Below are 12,735 nucleotides of genomic sequence, written 5' to 3'. Positions count from 1 at the left end.
TGCCAAGTTCTTTTCTATTTTTGGACAATTTTGGGCTGGACGCCCTACTTGAGCACCTCCCATCTTATATTGTATGAGTTCCGTGTTTTCTCTACTTCACCCTATCCGAGCATGTTCGCTCATCACTATTGGGCACCATATAGGATCGCTAATTTAAAGTCTCCAAGTCTCATTTGGATAGAGAGCGAACTCCAGGACATAAATTTACTTATAATATGACCGGGGCAAGAGGGAGGCGCAGTATTTTTTAATAGACCTTACAATGCATTGTATAATAAGTGTACTATATCTAGGGAGGACTTTAGTTAATTAGATGGAGGAGGCAAGGAGGAGAAACACTGCGGGTCCATATAAATGGAAATCACTAATATTCAGACATCTTAAGTGTCCAACAAATCTGAAAACCACATGGAATTGTGGCTCCTGACTCCGAGCAAACTGTACTTGTGGCAGACATTACTGAGACGATGACTACACAGGGAAAAAATCTGTTGTAAAAAAAAAAAAAAGATATAAAAGGCAAGAGCTGGGGTGTGACTGCTGTAAATGAAATGTTACGGCTGTGTGAAGTTATTCAATTAATAAATCCTCTAAAATAAATTTAGGTTATCAGATTTATTCAACACATTGTTACTGATTGATTGATTAATTAGAGATATTTTTCCCCATAAGCAAATTAAAAGCTCCTACACCTCAATAGAAAGCTAATTCTGAAAGTATGCCAGGTCAGCAAATTCTAACATAAAATATGGTCTAGTATCTAAAAATACCATTATATGGCGCCCAAATAGTTATACTGTATCCACACAGTAATCAAATAACAGTATAACCCAATACTAGTGTTCAGTGCCCAAATAGTACCACCGTACAGTGCCCAAATAGTACCACCATACGGTGCTCAATTATTTCCACCATACCAGGTTTAAGTGATACAATCCATACAGTGCTCAAATAATACCACCAAACATTGTCCAAATAATACTGCGTAACATAAGGCTATAGAGTGCCCATAAGATACAGCCAACCAGCATGGGATTAATACTAATAATATTAACAGTGCCTAATAATGTGCCCAGGTAAAACCACTACAGAGAGCTCAAAAATACCACCACAGATGCCCATATAATACTGTAATACCGCACCAAAATTCCAGCGTCATACAGTGACCAAATATTACCAACCTGCAGTGTCCAAATAATGCTCTCATGGATTGCTCAAATAATACCACCACAGAGTGCAAAATAATACTACTAAACAGTGCTGAAATATTACCGCCATACAGTGCCTAAATAGTCCCAACATGCAATATCCAAATATTACCACCATACAGTGTTAAAATATGACCGTGGGATGCTCCAATTATACCACTATACTATGTCAAATAATGGCACAATACTGTGCTCAAATAAAAATGTCTTAAAAATGCTCCCATAATTTTTTTTTAAATTATATCAACATACAGTGTTCACATAATCCCACCATACAGTGTTCAAATAAAACTACCATCCAGTGAAAAAAATACCACCACACAGTGCTTAAATAATACTGTCTAAGCAGTAAAAACACAGCAAATTTCTTCCCTCCTAAATATTCTACTTTGAACTATCAGTGATATTAATGAAACGTGGAAAGAACCGCAGCAGCTCAAACACAAAACCACATAACATTGCAGAGCAGGGTCACCGAGAGATAGGAACAGAGGGCAGAAAGGTCAGCACCGCTATGCTGACCCCATAACTGCAGACCTCCTGTGGTATTAACATCAGCACAAAATACTGTGCCCCCTGCCGGGAGCTTCATGGCCGAGCAGCTGCATGCAGCTGTACATCACCAAGCACAATGCCGAGCGTTGGATAGAGTGGTGTAAAACTGCAATCACTGGACTCTGGTGTTCTGAGCAGTGACGGATCACACTTCCCTATCAGCGTCTGATGGAGGAGTCTATGTTTGGTGATTCCAGGAGGACATTACCCCCTGACTGCATTGTGCCCCCTGTACAGATGGTGAAGGAGGATAATAATATGGGGATGTTATCAGGAGCGGCCTCGAACCCTCAGCTCCAGTGATGGGAAATCTTAATGTTCAGCACAAGACATTGTGGACAATCGTAGCTTCAGCTTTGTGGGAACAGTTTGGGTAAGACCCTTATCTGTCCCCCATGACTGTGCCCAGTGCACAAGGTCCATACAGACATGAGGGGGGACATGAGCGGCCGCACAGAGCCAGGACCCCATCCAACACCTATAATGGAGATTATGAGCCCAGCCGCCCCCCAACATCAGGGTCTGACCCCACAAATGAAAGCGCAAAAAATCCCCCAGACTCCTCCTAGTAGAAAAATTCCCAGAAGAGCGTGAGCTGTTATATCTACAGAGGAACAGACCCCATATTACTGTGCTTGGTTGTAGAGTGAGAGGTTCAGAACAGCTCCTGTAAGGGTAATGTGGAGGTGTCCTGATACTGTTGTCCTTATTATCAGACCTGGGTAAACTGCGGCCTACGGACTAGGAGAGCCAAAAGCGCTGGATGCCTCCCATGTCATCCATCTTGATTTCAATGGCATCTGCATCCTCAGGCTGCGGACACAGTTGAATAAATGGTGGAGAAGAGAGCAGACTGAATCTCAGTGCAGCAGGCGCAATTATGTTAGTAGATTGCTGTGCGAAGCTTTAGTCCACACATTGGAGTGAGTGGAGCAGGGAATCCGGAACAGGGCGTGCCGAGAATTTTTTTAAATTTTGACAGTCATTACTTGTGGAGGGCTGTGTGGGGCAACATACTGTGTGGGGGCACATACTCTATGGAGGGCTGTGGAGCATCACACTGTGTTGAGGGCTACAGGGGCATCATGCTGTGTGAAAGGAGCTGTGGGCATCATACGTTGTGGGGGCCATCATGCTGGGTAGGGTTTGCTGTGGGGGTATTATACTATGAGGGGGATGTGGGGCATCACACTATGCGAGGGGGCTGAGGTTGCATCATACTGTATAGGTACTCTGGGGGCATTGTAATGTGTGGGGAGCTGTAGGAGCATCATACTGTTTGAGGGGCTGTTGTGATCATATTGTGTTACAGGCCTATGGTAAACAGTATACTGTGTGGAGGCATCATGATGAGTGGGGGCATCATACTGTGTTAGGGCATCATACTGTGTGGGTGCCATCATACTGTGTGGGAGGCTGTAGGGCCATCATACTGTGCGTGGGCATCAAACTGTGTGAGGGCATCATACTGTGCGTGGGCATCATACTGTGTGATGGCATCACACTGTGCGTGGTGTGACATTGCGCTCTCTCCATGTGTTGGGGGATACTCACTTGGCAACGGGATAAATGCACACGGGCACGGTTTTAACACAAAACAGTCAATTTGGTTTATTCAGGTATCATAAACCATAGAAACGTGAATCAAAGGCAAACAGTCTTTACATAAGGCTTCACATCATTAGTTTGCAGCAACTAAACACGCTGGTCCGGCTCTGACCAGTTGCCGTGGGTGACCACACAGTACATATAGCAGATACACTTCTCTGCCGTATATTACAATCCCCTTGTCTGGGGTTACCTTCCAGGAGCTCCGCTCCTCACGCTGACTCCTTGTCAGTCCTGTATTTCTGGACAAGCGGCATTACGGGGATCACCAACTTGCCTAGCAGGCACACCTTAGTCAGTCCAGACCCACCGAAGGATGGTAGCTTCCCCCAAAACAGACTGTCCAGGTCCACTGTCTTTCAGGTGCTTCCAGGAAGCCTCCACTCACAGGAACTTCCAACATAGACCATTCCAGGACCACGGTCTCCCTGTGCGCTATTCAGGACGTTTGTCCCCACCTGGGACCATCCAACACACAGGCATGTGGCCTGTCCAGGTGCTATTCAGGACGTTTGTCCAACAACCAGGCCACCAGGTCCAAAGCCCTGCCACGTGTTATTCAGGGAGATATCACTCCCAACACATAGGCTTTTCCAGGACCTGCAGCACAGACCATTCAGGTCCACACTCTCAACCCATGTGACCCTCACCCTGGTCACATTATGAAGCTCTAACCACCCCCACAAGTGGGAGGTGTGTGTTTGGCTAGTTCAACCAGCCCAGCTCTCAGAAGTAGCCCTGCCAACCTCCCTCTAAAACAACACAGTTTACTTGTAGGACTACAGGTCCCAGAACATCCTTACTTCAGGCTGACAGTGCAGAGGGTCTTCCTCTGCAATAGACATACCGGCCATTTACAATAATGCCGGACTTTGACTCATCACCACAGCTATGCCTGCGATTGCCATGCATTCCTGTGGCCTGCATCACAGTGGGCATCATACTGTGTGAGGGCATCATACTGTGCATGGGCATCATACTGTGTGAGAGCATCATACGGTGTGGGTGGCTGTGTGGGCATCATACTGTGTGCGGGACATTATTCATCCTAATAAGTTGGGGACTGTTAGGGCATCAGGTTGTGTGTGGGGTGGGGAAGCTGTGGGGTACCATCATACTATGAGAGTGAGTGGGGGGAACTGTGGGACATTATCCTGTGCTGGAGACTGTGGGGGAATCTTACAGTGTGTGGGGCTGTGGTAGTGGGGACATCATACTGTGTAAGTAAACTGTGTAAGAGCATCATACTCTGTGGCGGCATCTGCTGATGAAGGGACATCTATGCTTATATGTACCTGAGTGTGAATAACAGGAGCAAAATTAAGTTTGTCCTGTTGGATCGGCCCTCAACAACAGTCACCTTCTCTGATGTGACCCTTAGGAAAATGAATTGTCCACGCCCGGTCTAGATAGATGGATAAATAGAGAAATAAGCAGAACTTTATTAGCCCACGTGGCAACATTTCGATTCCATAACAGAACCTTTCTCACATTATGGAACGGAAATATTGCCACATGGGCTAATAAAAAGTCCTTCACTTTTTTCAGATCAATAGGGGGGCTGCTTATTTTTCTAATTATATAGCATTGGACTAAAAGTGTAAATGTCCAAAAAGCTTTACACCTGTATTTCAATATTTTTGCCACTGCTTACCGTACTTATATCTTTTCCAGATAGATAAACAGATAATGTGCATTTAAAAAAAAAAAATATATATATATATACTAGATGGTAGCCTGATTCTAACGCATCGGGTATTCTAGAATATGTATGTAGTTTATTTATGAAGATTTTAGAATAATACATTGAATACACAGGACTGCGCTTGTCACTGATTGCTCGCGGCTGGCCATATAGTATATAGCACAGCCACGTAGTATATAACAGCCCACATAGTAAATAGCACAGCCACGTGGTATATTGCACAGCCACGTAGTATATAGCACAGCCACGTAGTATATAGCACAGCCACGTAGTATATAGCACAGCCCACGGAGTATATAGCACAGCCCATGGAGTATATAGCACAGCCACATTGTATATAACACAGCCCACGGAGTATATAGCACAGCCACGTAGTATATAGCACAGCCCACGGAGTGTATAACAGCCCACGTAGCATATAACACAGCTCACGTAGTATATAACAGCCCAGCATGCAGTATATAAAACAGCCCACGTAGTGTATAACACAGCCCACGTAGTGTATAACACAGCCCACGTAGTGTATAACACAGGCTACTTAGTATATTGCACAGCCCACGTAGTATATAGCACAGCCCATGCAGTATATTGCACAGCCCATGTAGTACATTGTAGATCTATGAAGCTGTGATGGCCCGCACACGACAAAATTGAGAGTGACGGTGCTAGTGAAAGGAGCCAGAGGTTCCTAATATACTAGGTATGGAGATCACTGCACACGTACAAATAGAAAGTATGCTTTAAGTGGAAATTTATTTATAGTGATTTTCAGAAAAAAAGAGCGACTGGTGAGCGTTGACGTTTCGGCTAATGTATAGCCTTGATCACAACGTCGCTAGAAAAAATACAAATATTTATAATTAGATATGAACAATACGTAGTGTATATACATATATCAAGGAATGTACATTAATATACAGAATTTACAATTGAGGTATTCATGTACAGAGAATAGGTCTCTGTGTAACCTAGTAACGAGATGTCATAGAAAAACATATGCAGATAAAGAGGCATAAAGACATATTTATTAAGAGAGACAAGTATAGGGAGATTCATATCATGGTGTATATCCTATATAGAGTGAGTAAGGTAATACGGTGGCCTACCCAATATATGGAGAGTCTATCTTGGTCTGAGACCGTGGTGTTGTAGGGCAATGGAAATGGTGTATCCTGTCAGAGTAGATAAAAAGAGGGGCATATATACGTTGAAGTCCCATGGGGTAAGCATGGTGTGTCTTTACCGTGTGAAGAGGTAACTAGGACCTACCCTTGAAATTTAGTTGGTTGTCATATAGCATAGAGTATCCTCTGCCTTGTGGGGCACAATCAACGTAATGGTTGGAATGAGGATGGGAATCCTATGTCAAGGGGCCTGTGGAAAGGTATGATAAAGTCATTCTGGAACAAGTTGTCTAATGTGTCCTGTAGGGTATGGTAGGAACCTACCCCAGTGGTATGCACGGGGATTTCCGTGTCCAGGTGTGGGGTCCAGACCCCAATGGGTATGTTATTGTGATGCCCAGCGTCTGTCCGGCAATGGCTGTGAAAATTAGTGATATAACATTAGCCACCGTGAGGCATAATGAGGATAACGTGAGTATACTTATCTTTGAGTATGTAACCTACGTCCATAGGTGGCGCAGCGGATGTGAGGCTGACACTCCCGTGTCTAAGCTGAGACTGGCGCTGGGAGACTGTGCGCGCTTCTAATCATAGAGCGCTGTGGGGTCATGTGACCGGAAGTGGTGGGGACGCTGGCGCTTGCGCTGTTCAGGCTGCAGATGTATGTGGCCGGCACCGTTTGTGTGTTGTCATGGGGATCGAGTGGGGAGATCGGCGCCTGCGCAATGGTGCTCTGATAGAGACGCTGGTAATTGCGCTGTGAAAGCTGACAGGGTTTTTTTTAGTTGTCATGAGGATCAGGTGGGGAGGAGGTGGGGAGAACGGTGCCTGCGCAGTAGTGTCCTGCGGTGGACCTAGTGACATGAAGAGGAAAAAGGGGTAGGGGGAGGGGGAATAGAACGGGATGGGCGTAATACTGGAAACAATGTACAAGGTGAATGCATACACGGAATTCTATAGACATCTAGGTCATTTAAAATGCAATTAGCACTGTCCAACGACAGGATATACACGAGAATGGACACAGAGATATGCTGTGTTGTGTATACAGGCAATTTGCATATGTTATAAACATACATATTACATTTGAGTAGGAGTCCAAACCATATATTGAAAAAAAGGGGAAAGGAGAACAAAAGCAGAAGGAAACTTAGATAGACTCTATATAGTAGTAGGGGATCTTACCAACTCCACCGGTGGGGAAAGCCGAGTGGATGCGTGCGATTATTCAGTGGGTCTAAGGAAAGAAATGCATTACGTTAGCCAGTCTATTTCTCGATTGAGGCCTCTTGGGCTGAGTGTGTCCAGTGTGTAGATCCAGTAAGTTTCACGCTGTTTTAATAGTAGGGTATGATTCCCACCCCGTCTCGGTCTGGGAACTTTTTCGAGAACTTGGAATCGTAATTGAGATATATTGTGCCTAGCTTCCTGAAAGTGGGCGGGTAGAGGTAGCCAGGTCTTACCACATCTGATGGTTGATTTGTGGCTTGAGATACGGTCTCTAATGGCCTGGATAGTTTCACCTACGTAAAGTAAGCCACAGGGGCACTTGATGATGTATATCACATAGTTGGATTCGCAGGTGTGATAGTCCCTTATGGGGTAGGTTTTACCTGTACGTGGATGAACTACCTCACTTCCTTTAATGATATTAGAACAGCACATACAATTCAAGCATGGAAATGTGCCCCTTCTTTTTTGTCCACTCAATGTGCGAGTCAGTGTTTGTTTATGTGATCCAATGTCAGCCCTAACCAATTTGTCCCTAATGTTCGGTGGTCTACGTAGGCACATAAGGGGGGGATTTCTGAAGATCTCCACTTTGGGATAAGCTTTGGTGAGTAGGGGCCACTGTCTTTGGATCAAGTTGTGAATTCTTTGCATGGAGGGATGATGACCATGGACAAAGGGTAATCTTGGTGGTTTCTGTGGCGGGATTGCTGCAGAATCTACGTCTGACAATATTTTGGTCATTTCCGTGTTAAGAAGTGTACGTGGGTATTGTCTGTCTTCGAACTTTTTGGCCATTTCACTCAGTCTGGTTTGTCTGACAGTGGGACTTGATACGATTCTAGAGACTCTTTTAAATTGAGATCGGGGAAGGCTGTTTCTTGTGGATTTGGGATGGCAGCTGTTGTACAATAGGAGATTGTTGCGGTCGGTGGGTTTGCTGTAAATGTCGGTAGTGAGAACCCCTTGGATATCTTTACATATTTTGGTATCCAGGAAAGTGATGGTCTCTGTGTGATGTGAAATTGAAAATTTGAGTTCCGGTCTCACTTCGTTGATGGTATTGTAAAATGTGGTTAAAGTGGTGTGGTCACCCTGCCAAATGCAAAAAATATCATCTATGTAACGGTACCATAGAAGAGCATGTTGTTGAAATAGTGAGTTGGGGTAAATGAAATCCTGCTCAAAGCGGTCCATATATAGGTTGGCGTACGCCGGGGCTACGTTTGAGCCCATAGCGGTCCCGCACGTTTGGACATAAAATTCATCCTCAAAAAGGAAATAATTCTCTCTAAGTACCAAATTGAGTAATTCAAGACAAAGGTCGTGGGAACGTCTGTCGATATTAGCCTCCGTTAGTGTGAGGGAGACTGCCTCAATCCCCTTATCATGTGAGATTGAGGTGTACAGGCTGCTAACGTCTAAGGTGTATAGGATACTGTTAGCTGGAACTATCTTGGTATCTTGGATTTTTTTCAGGAAGTCACTAGTGTCCAGGATGAAAGATTTAGTTTTGTGAGTGTATGGCGTGAGCAATTTCTCTAGGTAGATAGATATGGGGTTAAGAATGGAATCGGTGGATGCTACAATGGGGCGTCCCGGTGGATTTTGCAGATTTTTGTGGATTTTTGGGAGGATGTATAATACTGGAGTTACTGGGTGTTCATTTGTCAAGTATGTTTTGGTTTTGGCATCGATGGTTTTTAGTTGTGAATGTCTAGTGAGAATGGCGTCAATCTTTCTCCGGATGTTATAGACAGGGTCTGATTGGATTTTTTTGTAAGTTGTGGTGTCTGATAACTGCCTTTTGACCTCAGCTGTATATTGGTTTTTATTCATCACTACGACAGCTCCTCCCTTATCCGCGGGTTTGATAACAATGTTGCTATTGTTTTTGAGTGAAGAGAGTGCTTGTTTTTCAGGTGGTGTTAAATTGTGACGGACTGGGAGGAGACCTACACGTTGGTCGTGGATAGTCTCCTTGATGTCTCTATCTAGGAGGTCAATAAAGGTCTCTACGGCATGGTTTGTCTTGGGGGGCACGAATTTGCTGGGGTTTCTCAGTCCCAGTTGGTCCAATGTGATTAATGACCCTTCGTCTCGATTGGGTAATGTCCCTAATGTGTTGCCAGTGGGGTGTGAATTGCCCTCAAAATGTACTTTTAATCTTATGTTGCGGTAGAAGCTTTGTAGATCCCTTTCTAACTGAAAAGAGTCCCATCTGGGGGTGGGGCAGAAAGATAGGCCTTTGTTCAATACCTTAAGCTCCAAGGGAGAAAGAGAGTAGTCAGAGATGTTTACAACTAGGTTTGGACCCCTACCTGTGATCGAAGTGTCATCTGGCGTTCTCGATCTTTTCCTTCTCGACCTCCTGCATGGCGTCCGCTTGGGCCTAAAAAAGCCGTTCTTGTGGTTGAGGCTCCGCCAGTGTCGCTTCCAGAGCCAGGGGAGGATCCCCCAGCCGGTGAGGAGTCCCCGGATGCTGTGTTTCTTCCTGGGCGGCGTGATCTCGGATATTGTCTTCTGTGGGCTGTGTCCTCCCATCGGTAGACTCTGTTGCTCAGGTAGTCCTCGGTGTCTCTTTGAAATTTGGTCCGTTTTCTTTCCTCGAGAGTCTTTTGGTGTGTAGACAAGATGGAATCAACCTTACTTTTCAAGGTGTTGAACTCGGTGCTGGTAAGGGTAGAGGTGAGCTGTGTCTCGATGGTAGTGATCTTTTCCTCGGTTTCTTTGATGGCTTCCTGTAAGAATTCAATTGTTAGTAAGATGATATCAAGTGAACATTTATTGAGTATTTTTTGAAAGGTAGTGCAATATTGTGGGTTGTCTGAGAACAAGGTTGGTCGTAGGTTACAACGTAGGCCCCGTGGTATCTTCCCTTGTCTATGATATTCCCCAAGAGTGGCGCAATGCAGATCATATGCTATAAGTCTTTTTTTCTCCTTTTCCCAATCTCTCGTTTTGATGTCTTTATTGGGTATGCGTAAAAAGTCAGTCTTTGTTCTTATCTTAGATAAGATTGTAGATCCAGTGGCATCATCGTACATGTAGGTTTCGGAGGACATGAGTTCAGTCGGTGCTGGTAGCCAAAAATTTTTTTTTGTAGATCTATGAAGCTGTGATGGCCCGCACACGACAAAATTGAGAGTGACGGTGCTAGTGAAAGGAGCCAGAGGTTCCTAATATACTAGGTATGGAGATCACTGCACACGTACAAATAGAAAGTATGCTTTAAGTGGAAATTTATTTATAGTGATTTTCAGAAAAAAAGAGCGACTGGTGAGCGTTGACGTTTCGGCTAATGTATAGCCTTGATCACAACGTCGCTAGAAAAAATACAAATATTTACAATTAGATATGAACAATACGTAGTGTATATACATATATCAAGGAATGTACATTAATATACAGAATTTACAATTGAGGTATTCATGTACAGAGAATAGGTCTCTGTGTAACCTAGTAACGAGATGTCATAGAAAAACATATGCAGATAAAGAGGCATAAAGACATATTTATTAAGAGAGACAAGTATAGGGAGATTCATATCATGGTGTATATCCTATATAGAGTGAGTAAGGTAATACGGTGGCCTACCCAATATATGGAGAGTCTATCTTGGTCTGAGACCGTGGTGTTGTAGGGCAATGGAAATGGTGTATCCTGTCAGAGTAGATAAAAAGAGGGGCATATATACGTTGAAGTCCCATGGGGTAAGCATGGTGTGTCTTTACCGTGTGAAGAGGTAACTAGGACCTACCCTTGAAATTTAGTTGGTTGTCATATAGCATAGAGTATCCTCTGCCTTGTGGGGCACAATCAACGTAATGGTTGGAATGAGGATGGGAATCCTATGTCAAGGGGCCTGTGGAAAGGTATGATAAAGTCATTCTGGAACAAGTTGTCTAATGTGTCCTGTAGGGTATGGTAGGAACCTACCCCAGTGGTATGCACGGGGATTTCCGTGTCCAGGTGTGGGGTCCAGACCCCAATGGGTATGTTATTGTGATGCCCAGCGTCTGTCCGGCAATGGCTGTGAAAATTAGTGATATAACATTAGCCACCGTGAGGCATAATGAGGATAACGTGAGTATACTTATCTTTGAGTATGTAACCTACGTCCATAGGTGGCGCAGCGGATGTGAGGCTGACACTCCCGTGTCTAAGCTGAGACTGGCGCTGGGAGACTGTGCGCGCTTCTAATCATAGAGCGCTGTGGGGTCATGTGACCGGAAGTGGTGGGGACGCTGGCGCTTGCGCTGTTCAGGCTGCAGATGTATGTGGCCGGCACCGTTTGTGTGTTGTCATGGGGATCGAGTGGGGAGATCGGCGCCTGCGCAATGGTGCTCTGATAGAGACGCTGGTAATTGCGCTGTGAAAGCTGACAGGGTTTTTTTTAGTTGTCATGAGGATCAGGTGGGGAGGAGGTGGGGAGAACGGTGCCTGCGCAGTAGTGTCCTGCGGTGGACCTAGTGACATGAAGAGGAAAAAGGGGTAGGGGGAGGGGGAATAGAACGGGATGGGCGTAATACTGGAAACAATGTACAAGGTGAATGCATACACGGAATTCTATAGACATCTAGGTCATTTAAAATGCAATTAGCACTGTCCAACGACAGGATATATACGAGAATGGACACAGAGATATGCTGTGTTGTGTATACAGGCAATTTGCATATGTTATAAACATACATATTACATTTGAGTAGGAGTCCAAACCATATATTGAAAAAAAAGGGGAAAGGAGAACAAAAGCAGAAGGAAACTTAGATAGACTCTATATAGTAGTAGGGGATCTTACCAACTCCACCGGTGGGGAAAGCCGAGTGGATGCGTGCGATTATTCAGTGGGTCTAAGGAAAGAAATGCATTACGTTAGCCAGTCTATTTCTCGATTGAGGCCTCTTGGGCTGAGTGTGTCCAGTGTGTAGATCCAGTAAGTTTCACGCTGTTTTAATAGTAGGGTATGATTCCCACCCCGTCTCGGTCTGGGAACTTTTTCGAGAACTTGGAATCGTAATTGAGATATATTGTGCCTAGCTTCCTGAAAGTGGGCGGGTAGAGGTAGCCAGGTCTTACCACATCTGATGGTTGATTTGTGGCTTGAGATACGGTCTCTAATGGCCTGGATAGTTTCACCTACGTAAAGTAAGCCACAGGGGCACTTGATGATGTATATCACATAGTTGGATTCGCAGGTGTGATAGTCCCTTATGGGGTAGGTTTTACCTGTACGTGGATGAACTACCTCACTTCCTTTAATGATATTAGAACAGCACATACAATTCAAGCATGGAAATGTGCC

At 44.6% G+C, this 12,735-nt stretch overlaps 1 long non-coding RNA gene across 1 annotated transcript; it reads right to left on the bottom strand.

Annotated features, from left to right (window-relative positions):
- Positions 1–5,699: 5,699 nt before the first annotated feature.
- Positions 5,700–10,116, bottom strand: LOC143783384 (uncharacterized). The gene is made up of 3 exons (XR_013217142.1): positions 9,752–10,116; positions 7,386–7,437; positions 5,700–5,911 (listed from the first exon to the last, which is right to left on the bottom strand). It is a non-coding gene; the product is annotated as an uncharacterized LOC143783384 (long non-coding RNA).
- Positions 10,117–12,735: the final 2,619 nt, after the last annotated feature.

Source organism: Ranitomeya variabilis, chromosome 6, assembly GCF_051348905.1.
Source record: "Ranitomeya variabilis isolate aRanVar5 chromosome 6, aRanVar5.hap1, whole genome shotgun sequence".
Taxonomy (NCBI): domain Eukaryota; kingdom Metazoa; phylum Chordata; class Amphibia; order Anura; family Dendrobatidae; genus Ranitomeya; species Ranitomeya variabilis.
Note: the sequence above shows the minus strand (reverse complement) of the source record. Positions and strands in the feature narration are given on the sequence as shown.